Source organism: Nerophis ophidion, linkage group LG05 (genome assembly GCF_033978795.1).
Source record: "Nerophis ophidion isolate RoL-2023_Sa linkage group LG05, RoL_Noph_v1.0, whole genome shotgun sequence".
Lineage (NCBI taxonomy): Eukaryota > Metazoa > Chordata > Actinopteri > Syngnathiformes > Syngnathidae > Nerophis > Nerophis ophidion.
The window spans coordinates 66,434,531-66,452,394 of NC_084615.1; positions in this window are offsets into that span (position 1 = coordinate 66,434,531).

Below are 17,864 nucleotides of genomic sequence, written 5' to 3' on the forward strand. Positions count from 1 at the left end.
AAACTTACCGTTGCTGTGTTCATGCCTACGCATCCACGAAGGGACCAATTTGGCATCACTATGCCAACCAGTCGTAACAGAATCAGACTTAAAACAAGTTGAAAAACTTATTCGGGTGTGATCATTTAGTGGTCAATTGTACGGAATATGTACTGTACTGTGCAATCTACTAATAAAAGTCTCAATCAATCAATCAGGTGGCAAACTCAAGTCCCGCGGGCCAGATCTGGCCCATCACATCATTTATGTAGCCTGTGAAAGCCTGGAAATAATTAAGTACTTTATTTTTGTCATACTAAAAGTATTCCTTTTTTCCATTTTCACTGAAAAAAAATACATGTACGGCGTGCAGTTGCATATTTTTATAAATGTCCATGTATCTAATGATGAAAAAAACATGAACATTCGTTTCAAAAATATGTTGTTAAAGTATTAACTTAAATTACCGTCTAATTGTTAACTGTAAATAGATGATAGATTTTATGGTCAAAAACTGGCAGCTTAGCTGCAAAAATTTTGCCATAAAAAAACAACAACCCTATTATACTTCCATCCATCCATTTTCTACTGCTTATTCCCTTTGGGTACGCAGGGGCGCTGGTGCCTATCTTAGCTACAACCGGGCGGAAGGCGGTATAAACCCTGGACAAGTTGCCATCTCATCGCAGACCCTATTATGCTGGTTTTTTTTTTCATTTACAAAACGACATAACATTTGTAGGTTTTACGGTCAAAAAAAAAAATAAAAATAAACTTGTACAGTAAAATTCCGGTGACTGAGGTACCAGTTTTTCCCGCAAAAGCCACAGTGTATATAAAAATATTATAATTACATTTCTAGGCTATTGTGTAATAAGACCATGAGGCCAATCCCCTTGCATTCATATTCATATATTATTCACTGCTACAATCGGCCTCTGAGGGCGGCCATAACTATGGTCTGGCCCTCAATAAAAAAACGAGTTTGAGACCCTTGACGTTTAGCAAAACCTCATTAAAGCTCCAGTGATAAAGTAAGATCCTGATTGGACTAAACGGGCAAAATAAAGCCACTTCCAGGGAAGCTCTCTGGAGGTCTTTGGTGCAGTGGGCCTGTTTGAAAGACCAGCAGCCACTAATGGTCCAAACAAAACAAAACTCTAGTCATGCCTGTGTACAGTATACATTTTCAAAAAGAGTATCCCCTAATAAATTACATTTAATTTACAAACCCCAAAACCATTTAAGTTGACATGTTGTGCAAATTGTAAATAAAACACAATACAATGATTTGCAAATCCTTTTTAACCTATTTTCAATTGACTAGACTGCAAAGACACGATACTTAAAATTCAAACCCGGAAAACGTTGCTATTTTTTGTAAATATTAGCTCATTTGGAATTTAATGCCTGCAACATGTTTCAAAAAAGCTGGCACGAGTGGCAAAAAAGATTGAGAAAGTTGAGGAATTCTCATCAAACACTTATTTGGAACATCCCACAGGTGAACAGACTAATTGGGAACAGGTGGGTGCCATGATTGGATATAAAGGCAGCATCCATGAAATGCTCAGTCATTCACAAACAAGTTCACCACTTTGTGAACAAAAACAACATTTCTCAACCAGCTATTGTGAGGAATTTAGGGATTTCACCATCTACGGTCCGTAATATCATCAAAAGGTTCAGAGAATCTGAAAAAAAATCACAGCACGTAACATTGAAAGCCCGTGACCTTGAAACCCTCAGTCAGTATTGCATCAAAAGGCGACATTAGTGTGTAAAGGATATCACCACATGGGCTCAGGAACACTTAAAAAAACATTGTCGGTAACTAGAGTTGGTTGCTTACCGTTGGTTACAGTGGGAGCCGACTATCAGCTCCCTCATCAAGAAGGCCCAGCACAAGATGTACTTCCTGCGGCAGCTGAAGAAACTTAAGGTGCCGACCGAGACGCTGGTGCAGTTCTACTCAGCCATCACTTCCTCCATCCTCACCTCCTCCATCACCATGTGGTTCACCGGGTCCACAGTCCGGGACAAGCATCGACTGCAGCGCAGCGTGCGTGTTGCTGAGAAAGTTATTGGCTGCAGGCTCCCATCCCTCCAGGACCTGTTCTCTTCCAGGACCAGGAGGCGTCTGGGTGGGATCACAGCTGACTCTTCTCACCCTGGACACAAACTATTCTCCCCTCTCACCTCAGGCAGGAGACTACGGTCCATCCAGACCCACACCACCCGCCACCTGAACTGTTTTTTCCCCTCGGCCATCATGCACATGAATAGTAACAAGATCTAACAGCTCAGTTACAGTTCATGTTATTACTTATTCTGTGTTGTTTGTGTTTTATGTTGCGCGATTGCACCGAGAAAAAAATTCTAGTTCCTGAATCCGTTCTTAACGATAAAAATTATTCCGAATTTGATTCTGCTACATCTGTAAGTGCAAGTTCAAACTCAACTATGCAAAGTGAAAGCCAGGTATCAATAACTTGTTTGCAATGTGTTGCTGACATTAAATTCTAGGTTAATGATCATTTGGAAAAAATTGTTTCTCAGTTCGAACATTAAATATCTTGTCGTTGCAGTCTATTCAATTGAATATAAATTGAAAGAAATTTGCAAATCATTGTATTCTGTTTTTATTTATGATTTACACAACGTGCCAACCTCACTGGTTTTGGCTTCTGTAGAATAAATAACGTGTTGTGTTGTTTTGTACTGTTAAATTTCAAGTATCAATGATAGTCACACACACACCAGGTGTGGTGAAATTTGTCTTCTGCATTTGACCCATCCCCATGTTCCACCCCGTGGGAGGTGAGGGGAGCATTGGGCAGCAGCGGTGCCACGCCCGGGAATATTTTTTGATGATTTAACCCTCAATTCCAACCCTTGATGCTGAGCAGGGAGGTAATGGGTCTCATTTTTTATAATCTTTGGTATGACTCGGCTAAGGTTTGAACTTACAACCTACCCATCTCAGGGTGGACACTCTAACCACTGGGCCACTGAGTAGGTTGACTGACTCCCATTAGTTAAAATGCAGATCATTATTTTCAATCAATCAATCAATCAATCAATGTTTATTTATATAGCCCCAAATCACAAATGTCTCAAAGGACTGCACAAATCATTACGACTACAACATCCTCGGAAGAACCCACAAAAGGGCAAGGAAAACTCACACCCAGTGGGCAGGGAAAATTCACATCCAGTGGGACGCCAGTGACAATGCTGACTATGAGAAACCTTGGAGAGGACCTCAGATGTGGGCAACCCCCCCCCCCCCCCCCCCCCCCCTCTAGGGGACCGAAAGCAATGGCTCCAACACAGCCGCGAGAGTTCAGTTCAAGCGGATCCAAGATAGCAGCGAGAGTCCCGTCCACAGGAGACCATCTCAAGCGGAGGCGGATCAGCAGCGTAGAGATGTCCCCAACTGATACAGGCGAGCGGTCCATCCTGGGTCCCGACGAGCGGTCCATCCTGGGTCTCGACTCTGGACAGCCAGTACTTCATCCATGGTCATCGGACCGGACCCCCTCCACAAGGGAGGGGGGGACATAGGAGAAAGAAAAGAAGCGGCAGATCAACTGGTCTAAAAAGGAGGTCTATTTAAAGGCTAGAGTATACAGATGAGTTTTAAGCTGAGACTTAAATGCTTCTACTGAGGTAGCATCTCGAACTGTTACCGGGAGGGCATTCCAGAGTACTGGAGCCCGAACGGAAAACGCTCTATAGCCCGCAGACTTTTTTTGGGCTCTAGGAATCACTAATAAGCCGGAGTCTTTTGAACGCAGATTTCTTGCCGGGACATATGGTACAATACAATCGGCAAGATAGGCTGGAGCTAGACCGTGTAGTATTTTATACGTAAGTAGTAAAACCTTAAAGTCACATCTTAAGTGCACAGGAAGCCAGTGCAGGTGAGCCAGTACAGGCGTAATATGATCAAACTTTCTTGTTCTTGATATACGGTATAGGCACCACTAATGTACTTCATTATATATGCCGGACCAGGTGCATTATTGGTATATGTCATTGGTCAGCATATGTTGATGCAATTACACGACACGTCTGTTAATACTGAACTCACATTGGCAGAAATCTGGTTGGATTGAAGCAAATTGGAAGAGGCCCGATTTCCGGCAGTATATTTTTGTCTTACTTTAACCATGTTGTGTAAAGCCATTGGTAAATGTTCCCTTCCTGTAGGGATTACTCCCAGTTTTGTAGTTCCTCCAGTAACAGAATGAGCAGTGACCAAAGAAAGACTGCAAGAATAATTTAACCTGAAGCATTGCTGTTTGGATGTTCAAAAGGCACCGATGACTCTCAGCGGAAACTAAAGTCATTCATGCTGCCGCTGATTCACATTTGCTGTCAGCCGAACCTTAACACTTCACAAGACTACTGAAGGTGCTTTGAAGTTCTTCACAAACTCATGCCTCCTAAATGAGTCGTTTGTGTCCCTTTTTCAAATAGCCGTGGAAGTTGACCACTGCTGCATAATGCATGCTGCAATGGCGGTGGTGTCAGGCAAGGCGAGATTGATAGACTGATTGATTGATGATGACAGTGACGGCTAATTCATTTAAAACCAAGATGGCCGCGAATACCATTCATTTTGTGTCAGGAAACATGCTGGCCAAAGGCGATTTGGCTTTGGTTTATTTACATATTTGTGTTACATCAACAAAGATGTGACACAAAGTTACAATGGCCTTATTTCTCATGCTTTTCCAATGTGTTGTATATTCATCCATGTACCTCTCTTTCACTAGATGGGCCATATATTACATACAGGAATCTTAATATTTTAACATAACAGTATGTGCAAAGTTGCCATAAAAAGGCAACAAGGCTCTAACAACATGTAAAATAACAACTGTGAAAGCACAAACATTGTGTCAATAAATGTCCATAAGAAAATATAGTATTTGTACATGATAGTACGCAATGTAAATAATGCCGATTTTGCATATTGGGGAATGTCCTAGCACAGGGATTTGTAAACGGTGGTACGCGTACCACTAGTGGTACGTGAGCTGCATCAGAATCAGAATCAGAAATACTTTAGGGTAAAATCCCATTCCGTCATGATCCGCTACTAGGATCATGGCATATTCTGGTTTTGTTCTGTTATTTTGTCTACCTTAGTTCCTGGTGGCACTTCCTGTTTTGTTCTGTTGTCAGAGTTACGTATTAGTGTCACCAGCCTTGTGTTTTTGACGTTCACCGCCTCCTAATTTCTGTCCATATTTAAGCCTGCCCTTGTTTGTTATTCGTCCTCGCAGTCTAATTTGCTGTCCAATGCAACAGGTGACGTCGCTATCCCCGCTTGTGGTAAAGACTTTGTATTTGTTAGCTTCCACGCTATTCCTGTGTTTGTTAACCTAGCTCACATGCTAGCGATTTCAGTTATTTTTAGCTCCCACGCTAGTTCTGTTGGTTATGTCTCTAGTGCTTTTGTGCAAGTGTTTTCTGTTCCTAGTCTGTTTTGTAATATAAATAAATCATCAGTTCTTACCTTCCCGCTGTGTCCATTCCGCCTGCATCAACGAGAGAACGCAACCGCATAGCCACAATGCCAGATAAGCGTCACACATTCAAGGGCAGCACGGTGGCGGAGGTGTTCATGCGTAGTCCTGGGTTCAATCCCGGGCTAGGGATCTTTCTGTGTGGAGTTTGCATGTTCTCCCCGTGACTGCGTGGGTTCCTTCCAGGTACTCTGGCTTCCTCCCACCTCCAAAGACATGCACCTGGGGATAGGTTGATTGGCAACACTAAATTGGCCCTAGTGTGTAAATGTGAGTGTGAATGTTGTCTGTCTATCTGTGTTGGCCCTGCGATGAGGTGGCGACTTGTCCAGGGCGTAACCTGCCTTCCGTCCGGTTGTAGCTGAGATAGGCACCAGCGCATCCCGCAACCCCAAAGGGAATAAGTGGTAGAAAATGGATGGATGGATGGACAATCCCATTCAAGATCAGACAAACTTTACAGGGAGACAGAACAGGATCGCTGACGTTTTCTGCCAACTTCCGGGGCCCCTTACAAAAAATGTAAGATACAGTTAAACAATGGTGGATGGGGGGTTGAGGAAAAAATTAAATCGGTCTAAGCCTTGGCCCCTGGAGAGGGTGTCCAGACTGATGCCAAGGGAAAAAAACAACTCATACTACCCAACAACCCATCTACTTACTTACATGATTTTTGAATTTATGGCAGTTTTTTTACATTTTATCCATTCATATGTACATATTTTTGTATTCGTCTGTTTGTATGATATTGTAGGAACGGCAGTACAATATTGTGTATGGATCTGAGCTGTGATTTAAGAGTTTGGCTATAGGGGGAAGTGGCGTTTGCCTGCTGGTTGGATCAAAACCAAGAGGGAAGAAGAGAGTCAAGTTGACCGCATTACAGTGTGCATGTGTGAGTCTTGCTATAAAGTGCTGTTTTGTAGACACCATTAAAAGACTGATTTGTGTACGATGACCTTGTCTCATTGTCAATCCTCTGACTCAACAGTTTCTGTGCTCCTTATCGAACGAAGTTGCTGCGGTGGTTGTACGTCTTGACTACAATGACAATAAAGGTTTCGTACATGTGCAAATCTTTCTACATTCTACATTTATGCTAATAAACTAACCAATTGAACTTGCACATCAACTGTCTAATCCGAGGGTCAGGAACCCGTGGCTCTCATTCAATGGAAAAAGATGGCGGTGTTGCCATTCGTTACACGGATCTTCACATTTTATTGTTTATTGTTCCATTTTTGTCTCATTCTCCGTCTGACCCTCTTATTTCCTGTTTAGTCCGTCACCATGGTTACATATTAGTTTCAGCTGCTACTCTTGGTTCCTGCACACCTGTCTGTACTAATCACCTCCCTTTATAAGCCAGCCTTTTCCGTTCACTCATTGTCGGATCTTAGTTTGTTCTCATGCAACTGCTTATGACTTGTCTCTCACTCTCAATCTCGCTAGCTCTCACGCTAAGCTTTATTTTATTCCTAGCTTTCATGCTAGTTGTTTTGTGTTTCCCTTTTTAGTGCCTTCGTGCCAAGTGTCTGTGTTTCGGTTAGCTTTCCCTAGCTTTCCATGCTAGCGCCTTTATTTGCCTTTTCCATTTACACCAGTGTTTTTGTTATAGCCTGTTTTGAGTTAATAAATTTCTTAGTTCTTTTCTTTTGCTGTGTTTTTGCTGACGCATCCACGGAGAATCGAATCCGGCAACAATATGCCATGTTTTGTTTAAGGACAAACATGACACAAACCTTCCTAATTGTTAGAAAGCCCACTGTGCAATTAGTTTGTGTGTATGCTTCACTGATGAGAGTATTTGGTGAACATTGTTTTGTCCTACTAATTTTGGCGGATCTTGAACTTACCATAGCGTGGAGTGTGACGCAACAATTTGTTTACATGTAAAATCTTCCACTCCTTGTTTGTCTCATTTTGTCCACCAAAAGTTTTATACTGTGCGTGAATGCAAAAGGTGCGCTTTGTTGATGTTATTGACTTGTTGGTGTGTTAACCAGGCGTATTGGTTCAGTGCATGACTGCAATCTAATCAATGCTAATATGCTATTTGTACATATTGCATCAATATGCCTCATTTGTAGGTGCAATAAATGTAAAATTATTTTAAACCTAATATGGATGAACGTTGGCAAAAAATGAATCAAAAATAATTAAATAATTAATTGTATTATTTCAGTATTGGCTCCAGCCCCCCCACCCCGCTTTCCCGAAACCCCAAGAGGGACAAGCGGTAGAGAAAGAAAGGATGAATGGATAGTTTTTATTTGTTTCCAACTATAGTAATGCATTTTAATACCTCATGAAGACTTTAAAGCCATAATGTGTTTTGTGGCCCAAACATTACAAAGTGTAGGATGTATCAAAAAACAAATTGAAAGGGGTTATTTGGAAATAAAAGCCCAATCAGCAGAATATAAAAAATGTCAAAGTAAAGACATTTGTTGATTATTTTTAATTAATTAGAGCAGACACCAGCAAGCCTGACTGCAAATTACTGTAAATGCACGACTAACTTTCCTGACGACCTCTCCGTGTGCTACTAAATCCCTCACATTGAAAGACAAACACAGACACACACACAAACACACACACACATAGACTCGCACACAAACTTTTTTCACGGTTGCAGACAGCTAACTAGCTCAATGTTTGCCACTAAATCAAAGTGATTCCGTGTCAGCTGGATAGTTAGACATAAAAACAACCTTGACATAACATTTGGCAGTTCCACACACAATTAATGAGCTAACAAGATCACTTGCGGTTCAAAACACCAACTCGACTGGGCAGCAATTGTGTACACTTTTTGAGCACAGTACATTAGCATGCATGTAGAAGCTTGTTTAGCTCAACATTAGTTTTGTGCATGCACTTATATAAATATATATATATATATATATATATATATATATATATATATATATATATATATATATATATATATATATATACAGTGGGGCAAAAAAGTATTTAGTCAACAACCGATTGTGCAAGTTCTCTCACCTAAAATGATGACATAGGTCTGTATTTTTCATCATAGGTACACTTCAACTGTAAGAGACAGGATGTGAAAAAAAATTCAGGAATTCACATTGTAGGAATTTTAAATAATTTATTTGTAAATTATGGTGGAAAATAAGTATTTGGTCAACCATTCAAAGCTCTCACTGATGGAAGGAGGTTTTGGCTCAAAATCTCACGATACATGGCCCCATTCATTCTTTCCTTAACACGGATCAATCGTCCTGTCCCCTTAGCAGAAAAACAGCCCCAAAGCATGATGTTTCCACCCCCATGCTTCACAGTAGGTATGGTGTTCTTGGGATGCAACTCAGTATTCTTCTTCCTCCACACACGACGAGTTGAGTTAATACCAAAAACTTCTATTTTGGTTTCATCTGACCACATGACATTCTCCCAATCCTCTGCTGTATCATCCATGTGTTCTCTGGCAAACTTCAGACGGGCCTGGACATGCACTGGCTGAAGCAAGGGGACATGCCTGGCACTGCAGGATTTGATTTACTGTCGGCGTAGTGTGTTACTGATGGTAACCTTTGTTACTTTGGTGCCAGCTCTCTGCAGGTCATTCAGCAGGTCCCCCCGTGTGGTTCCGGGATTTTTGCTCACTGTTCTCATGATCATTTTGACCCCACGGGATGAGATCTTCCGTGGAGTCCCAGATCGAGGGAGATTAACAGTGGTCTTGTATGTCTTCCATTTTCTAAAAATTGCTCCCACAGTTTATTTTTTCACACCAAGCTGCTTGCCTATTGTAGATTCACTCTTTCCAGTCTGGTGCAGGTCTACAATTATTTTCCTGGTTTCCTTTGACAGCTCTTTGGTCTTGGCCATAGTGGAGTCTGGACTCTGACTGTTTGAGGCTGTGGACAGGTGTCTTTTATACAGATAACAAGTTCAAACAAGTGCCATTAATACAGGTAACAAGTGGAGGACAGAAGAGTTTCTTAAAAAAGAAGTTACAGGTCTGTGAGAGCCAGAGATCTTCCTTGTTTGAAGGGACCAAATACTTGTTTTCCACCATAATTTCCAAATGAATTATTTGAAATTCCTACAATGTGAATTCTGGATATATATATATATATATATATATATATATATATATATATATATATATATATATATATACATATATATATATATATATATATATATATATATATATATATATATATATATATATATATATATATATACATACATACATATATTCTAATGCTTGTCACTTACAGGGTTGCTGCAGTCACGGGGAAAACATGCAAACTCCACACAGAAAGATCCCGAGCCTGGAAATCGAACCCAGGACCTTCTTATTGTGAGGCACGAGTACTAACCATTTTATCCCACTGTGCTAATTGCAGATTGGTAGAATTTTTCATTATTAATAAACAAATTAATAAATGTACCCTACACAGATATTTTCAGGGGATAAATCTGAGACTTAAGAGTTATTCTTTCATGGTATCAGTTTGAAAACTTTTTTTTTCTGTCTCTCTCTTTACCTTTTTTCTTTTGTTTAATGTGACTGGATTTTCCAGCCAGCAAATTGGTGCTGTAGGAATCAACACATGGGCATCGGTTGTCCCACACTAACATACGTGGACATACTCAGGAGCTCAGAGTACCAAGGATCTGGCCAAATGTTTGGAGAATCGGGATGACTGGAAGCAATGACGGAAGGCTCGTCTGAGGACAACTTAGAGATTTGCGTATGTTCTGTAACGGGATTTGTGTAATGTTTTTTTGTTTTATTTTATTTTGAGAATGTTTTTTCTTCTTTTTTTTTTTCCTTTATTTTATTTGTAATTGGATTTGTGTAGGTTTTGTAACTGGAATCGGTGTATAATTATTTTACATTGAACTTTTGAAAAAGACCCCAGGAAGACTAGCCTGGCGTTTGTGTGTCGGCTAATAGGGATCCTCAATAAACAATAAACAATAAACAATCCCAGATGTAATCTGTGATATTTCTAAATGCTTCTGATCTTCGGCACATTACATGTTGTACAAGTTAATGGTCTCCATATTGCTGCATGGCAACTTCTGTATTAATTAATAAAATGTAATATTCAGCCTGCTTATTATATGGTAGTTGAGGACTCAATCAGAACACACCATAAAAATTTACACAATATATCAGCCAGCCAGAATTGTTTTTTTTCAAAAGTAATAAACACTTTACATTTACTTTATGAAGTAGAGTACAAGGAACCGAGCTGATTATGATAACTATAATGATTGTTAAATGCAAAGCGAATGTATTTATGAACGGCTTCCTGCCGCCATCGAGCGGGTTGCATGGACCATTGATGAAGGGCATCGCTAAGAAGTTTATTTTTCAATAAAGCTTTCGTCTTTTCGATCGGATCGCTTTTCAGCCGCTCCTCCTTCCTGCTCGCTCCTCTCTCGCCTTCAGTCTGCCGCGTCTTCGTCGCTGTGGTCGGTTCTTCTTAGTCGTTCTTCCTCGTCTGGCACTGCTCCATCTGCTGCGGACACTCCAACTCCTTCCTTCCTCGATCGCTCCTCCTTCTCCCCTTTTATACAACAGATGCCTGTAGCTGCAAGTAACTCAGCTGTTATGTAAGATGTTGTACTGTAAGTATTTTTTTCTTTTAAATACCTTTCTATGTTTCGGAAATTCTAGACCAGGGGTGCCCAAAGTCGGACTTGTGGGCCAAATTAAGCCCACTGAGTTTTTTGGCGGAAGCGCGCACTTTTTCAAGATGTATGCCAAATACAGATCAGCAGGTACCAGAAGGTAAGAAAAGTTGCTTTTACATAATATTGCCTTATACATACACCATAATAATATTCATATGTTTAATGTTGACAATCCATCAAGCGGTGCGGCTTCATAGCTTATCAAAGTCGTACTAAAACATTTTGATAGATTTTTGAGCACCGTGCGTGAAGTTCTATATTTTCAATGGAACATATAAAACGTTGGTGTTGTTTACTTGAGTCATATTGCCATCATATCGCGGTCTACACGTATCACTTATGTTTGACTGCCATTTACTGGTCACGCTTATCATTACACCATGTACCAAATAAAATTGCTTCAAGGTCGGTAAGCAAAACCAGAATTATTTCGTACATTAAGCGCCTCGGGTTACAAGGCGCACTGTCGAGTTTTGAGAAGAAAAAAAAAGGATTTTAAGTGCGCCTTGTCGTCCGGAAAATATTGTATATAATTTAGGAAAGGTAACTGTCACACTGGATCCTTGAATTTTGTAATACAATTAATATAGTCTCATATTCTCTGACCAACGCATAAACCTCCTTGTTGTCGGAATGTCCTGCATTTGGGATAAGAAACTGTGGGTGGGCTGCTCTTGATTTAAGGAACTATAAAATTCTGGGACTACAATGAAACCTCTATCAGGTCTGCACTGTAGCAACCAACCTTCATATCTGGCTACTGAATATCCTGATAAAAGAAACAAGACCTAATTATTTTTCTTCTACCACTTTTTCCAAATAGAGGTTGCTGGCTTGATTGTATTCTATCCCAGTAACTTTGGACTTCACATCTGGGTTAACGTAAGACGTGCGCATCGTTACACAGTCTTTGATCATGATGCGAGGCAGCCAATTTCGCTTGAAAAGCGACCTTTTGATAAAACTGAGGTATTGCAGCGACAAACATTCTTGTCATCAGCGCACATGCAAGTTTAAAATACTATTTTAAAGCAAAACACGTACTTAAGGATGGCACTGATAGAATTTATGTTCCATCAACAAGAAGCAGAGACGAACGCTACGCTGACAGTTTAGCTGCGTCAATGTTGTCAACAAAACGAGCACAGTTAAGGTAAAGATATGCCTTTGCTAAATGGACAGCCACCGCATGCAGGACATCCAACATCTGTGAAGACCAAGTCCTGCAAGAAGATATCATTCATATCACCACAGCTGATCTGTTGTATAATACCTTGGAGTGGCACAATTGCAGCAAGGTGAAACCAACTGTATTACACAAACAAGCGCATCAAGTTGCACCTACTGGCTTAATGTGAATTTATTTTGCTTGCTGGAGAACATTGTACATCTGTAAGTAATCACAACAAGTGATCAGCATTGTCATCTGAAGAGGTAAAGAAGCTTGTTTGTATAAGCAACTGGTTAAATTAAAAATGACTAAATGCAAATTCATACAATATACTATGTTAAGTTGTTTATGAGTGTGTTTACTACATTATCTAATCGTAAGTTTACTTTGTTTTTATAAAATTATCGCAAAGACTTTCAAATTGTGCACTTAATTCTTACCATACTTACTGTAACATGTTTTGAGCAAATCAATGACTTGCAGTTTTGTAAAACATTTAAAATGTGTCTTCTGTGACATTTTGACCACCAAATTGCATTTGTGTTCAAATATGGTGTTTTTTTAAGCAAATTGCAACTGCAATGCAAGCAAATAATAAGGCTAAGACAATATGACGTTGGCATTCCGTTTTGTTAATTGCCAGAAACTTTAATAATATTTTTGAAAAAAGCAATGAAAAAATAATTTATTTAGAGTTATGAATAAACGATTTTCTTACAAAAACATACATGCTAGGATAAACGAAGACTCTAAATCAGCAGTGTCAAACTAAGTTTAGCTCAGGGCCCACATATCCATTCCCAACTTAATAATAAAGACAACTACAGATTGTTTTCTTTGGTTGAAATAGACCTAGCACTTTCGGAAAATGTAAAAATCATGATGTTTTGTTTTACACATTTTACATGTTGCGGTTACAGTATTTTATCTTCGTTTTGTCGTTACTTATTCTTTCTGAATAAATGATGTGATAGTGTTCATCAATCAAATAGGTGGATTTGAGTCCGGCAGAGTTTTAAAATGCTTCTATTGTTGTTAACTTCTTATCAATCGGAAGATGACATGAATAATAATATCAAAATCAAATCACAAGATGTTATTAATTTAATGTACTCATTTTCCTCAACTGATGTACTAACACCAGGTGGTTTATTCCGTACATATGTATCATTATAGACAACAAAACTTTTGAATTTTGATTAATTTCATTAATTACACGCAAAGTTATAAGGGAATATATCAGCACATTATTTCGGCATTGTCATGCCTGTGAATCAGGTTTTATGTTTGATCATGTTATGTTTTGTTTTTTGGACTCTTGTTTCCCGTTTTGCACTTCCTGGTTTTGTTTTTTTCCATAGTAACCCATTAGTTTCCACCTGGTCTCCTAGTTACACCCTGGTCCTCAGCTCTCACACCTGTTTCCAATAATCACAGCTAGTATTTAAGCCATTTCTTTTCCGTTCCTCGGCCTGGCTACATTACCTACTGGATTGTATTGAACCCTCATGACCACGCACCTACTTTTCCTTGCCAGACCCTCATGCCTTGCCACGCTGTTTATTGTTTGACCACGCCACTTAAGACTTTTTGTATTTATGCCTCAGTGCAAGTTTTTGGTTTTCTTTGTGCCTTTGATAGTATCTTCTGTTTAATTGTACTGTAGATATTCATGCCATTGTGCTGTTTTTGTTTGAAGTTTTAGTATAGATTATTATCCGCCACCGAGCGCGCCCTTTGTTTTGCCTTTTTGTATTATAGTGTATAAATAAAACAATATACACTTACATTCATGTCTCGCTCATGCAAATCATCCTTTGCGTAGAAGGAGCAAAACCTATCCAAGTCACAGTCCTGACAGGCATATGTGCATCCAGCAATATTGTCCCCAGTAATCTACTTTGGAGGTTCCTCTGCAGATTACTGTTTGCGGTTTACAAATATAAGCAGGCGATCCTCCCATCATCTTCCCTACACTTATACTGTAATATTTATTTCTATTCGAACTCACCTCATCCTTGTCCAATCATTTCCTCTCCTAGTCCTTCTCGGGCATAAATCACCTGTCTGCGATAGTTTTAATGGCCTTTTAATGAGTCTAATGTTTTTTTGTTTTAATGAACTCCTTACGTCAGCTTTAATCATTTTAGAGGGAAGAAAATGATTGACAAATGGCTAACATTAATTTAATTTACTGTTCAATCTGCCCAGCCCCTTTTTTTATGACCCTGAAGGCCCGGCCAGGCAAGTAGGAAAGACAGGACTAGTGATATGGTGGATGATACACAGATGGGAGGCAAAAGGAGTAAAAAGTCTTAATGGGTGGTACAAACAACTAAAATGAGTGGGGTTGGTCAAAACAAAGAACAAAAAGCCAGTTTATGAACTGCAACTTATACTAAAGACTTGTGTTCAGACTTTTCTCCAGTTAGATTGCTGAGGTCTGCCTATGCTGGTCCAACCCCGACTGTTACCCATTTAAACACAGCGCCCCCAACTACCACATCTGGCCAATCCACTCCATGTTATGTGGCCCGCGAAAGCTTGGAAATAATAAGACACTTCATCATTCTTGCTAAATGTATTTTAACTTTAACAGATAAAAATGTACTGCATGCTGCTGCCATTATTCTTAACTGAATATGATTTTATTTTTGATGCAACAAGCTATTCAAATAAAATCATACAATAGCTGAAATTTAATATTTGCTTGTCATTCTGACTTGTGATGTCAAAGAGGGTTTGTTGTTAGGCAATGATAATAATTAAATGAATAGGCAATTGTTTAATATAGTAAGGCAAATATTTTTTAAATGTACATGGTTATATCATACATGTTTCGCAGTTACAAGTGGCCTTGTCAAGACAGCCAAAACTATGAGGTGGCCCAAGCTGAAAATGAGTTTGACACCCCAACAATATATGCCAATCCATATCACAGTGATACTGTAGCTAGTAGGGGTGTGGGGAAAAAATAAATTCGAATACGAATCGAATCGTTTATGTTGTGCGATTCAGAATCTATTCTAATTTTTTTTAAATCGCTTGTTTTTTTTGTTTTTAAATTAATCCAACAAACCACTAAACAGCAATACCATAACAATGCAATCCAATTCCAAAACCAAACCTGACCCAGCAACACTCAGAACTGCAATAAACAGAGCAATTGAGAGAAGACACAAACACGACACAAAACAAACCAAAAGTAGTGAAACAAAAATGAATATTATCAACAACAGTATCAATATTAATTATAATTTCAGCATAGCAGTGATTAAAAATCCCTCATTGACATTATCATTAGACATTTATAAAAAATAAAAAAAATAGTGTCACAGTGGCTTACACTTGCATCGCATCTCATAAGCTTGACAACATACTGTATTCAATATTTTCACAAAGATAAAATAAGTCATATTTTTGGTTCGTTTAATAGTTAAAACAAATTTACATTATTGCAATCAGTTGATAAAACATTGTCCTTTACAATTACAAAAGCTTTTTACAAAAATCTACTACTCTGCTAGCATATCAGCAGACTGGGGTAGTTCCTGTTGAAATCCTATGTATTGAATGAATACAGAATCGTTTTGAATCGGAAAAATATAGTTTTTGAATCGAGAATCGAATCGAAAAAAATCCATATATTATCGAATCGTGACCCCAAGAATCGATATTGAATTGAATTGTGGGACACCCAAAGATTCACAGCCCTAGTAGCTAGATTTGCATATAATTTCATTGTACACATTTATGATTACATTTAGATTTAGCTATGTCTGGGCCTAAAATACATTTTCATACCAATAACAAATTACAAATCTTCCTTAGACAACAATCGCAATCTACCAATTGCATGCTGCAGAGCATTGTGACCCTGCACAACAGGGCTCCACATGCTACAAACCAGGTAGTATTTTCAGTTATGTGGTTAGCTGAGATTGTAAAGTTAATACCAGGATTTAATCTAAACGCTAGGTCGCTCAATGATCAGGGAAAATGTCATGCAAGTACACAACTCAAATTCAGAATGTTTACAAAGTACAAAGAAGAAGAATTCTGATAGACATTTGAACCTTATTGAAAATGAAATAATCATAGTAATCTTATTATGTCAATCAGAACTTAACATATTTTCCGAACTATAAGGCTCACTTAAAATCATTTTTTCTTCTCAAAACTCGGCAGTGCGCCTTGTAACCTTGTGCGCCTAAGGAATAAGTTTGGTTGAGCTTACCCACCTCGAAACAATTTTGTTTGGTACATGGTGTAATGATAAGTGTGACCAGTAGATGGCAGTCAAACATAAGAGATAAGCATAGACTGCACTATGATGGCAATACGTCTCAAGTAAACAACACCAACATTTTAAATGTTCCATTGCAAATATAGAACATTACACACGGCGCTCAAAAATCTATGAAAATGTTTTATGATGACTTTGGTAAGCTATGAAGCCGCAGCTCTTGAAGGATTGTCGCATTAAACATATGAGTATTATTATGGTGTGTGTGTGTGTGTGTAAAACGTTTTGTTTCACAATATTATGCAAAAGCTACTTTCAGGTACCTGCTGATCTGTATTTGGGATCTGCATGAATCCTGAAAAATTGCAGGCAACCACCTTTGTAGTCAGTGTCGACTCCGTAGTTGAGAAGCTTCTTCTTTTTCTCAATCTTCTTGTTATTGGAGATTCATCCTCCACTGTTGCCATTTCTAATATAAAGTAGTGTAAAGTTCTTACTTATATATGTCAGTAAACTCGCCATGAAAGCGCTAAAACATACCGATGTAGTGGGTTTACATTACTCAACCAAGGAACATTAGTGATTAGAGTTCCGGTCGGACAGTTTTTCACGGGACACATTTCCAGTGTTGTTGTTTCCGGATGAAGAGATGCTGCTCTCTTATTGATTTAACTAAAGTCTAAATGTTATCATAACATAGCTCCGTCTTTTGACACTTCCTCCACCCCCCGTCCTTGCATGCTACACCGCTGCAACAAAGGTGACAGGGAGAAGACGCTGCTGAAGGTGAGCCACGTAAATAAGACCGCCCACAAAACGGCACATTCGGAAACAACTGTCACAAACTTGCTTGAAGATGATCCATTAACATAATCTATGCAACATTTTGACCAAAGAACCACCATCACATGTTATGTAGACCACAAGGAAGTGTTTTCAATATAGAAAAAAATTATAATATAATGTCCCCTATAATGCGCCCTATAATCCGGTGCGCCTTAAATGTGAAAAAAGATCAAAAATACACCAATCATTGGCAGTGCGCCTTATAATCCGGTGCACCCTGTGGTCCAGAAAATACGGTGACTATTTATTCATGAGAACTGTTGTGTTTATTCATCATTGATTTCAAATGGGTTTCAAATCGAAAACAGGAAGTGAACAGATGTGTTGGAAATTCCTATGAGGTGGAAAAGGAGTACGATTGAATAAGCTCCTCTTCTTTTTGTTGGCAATA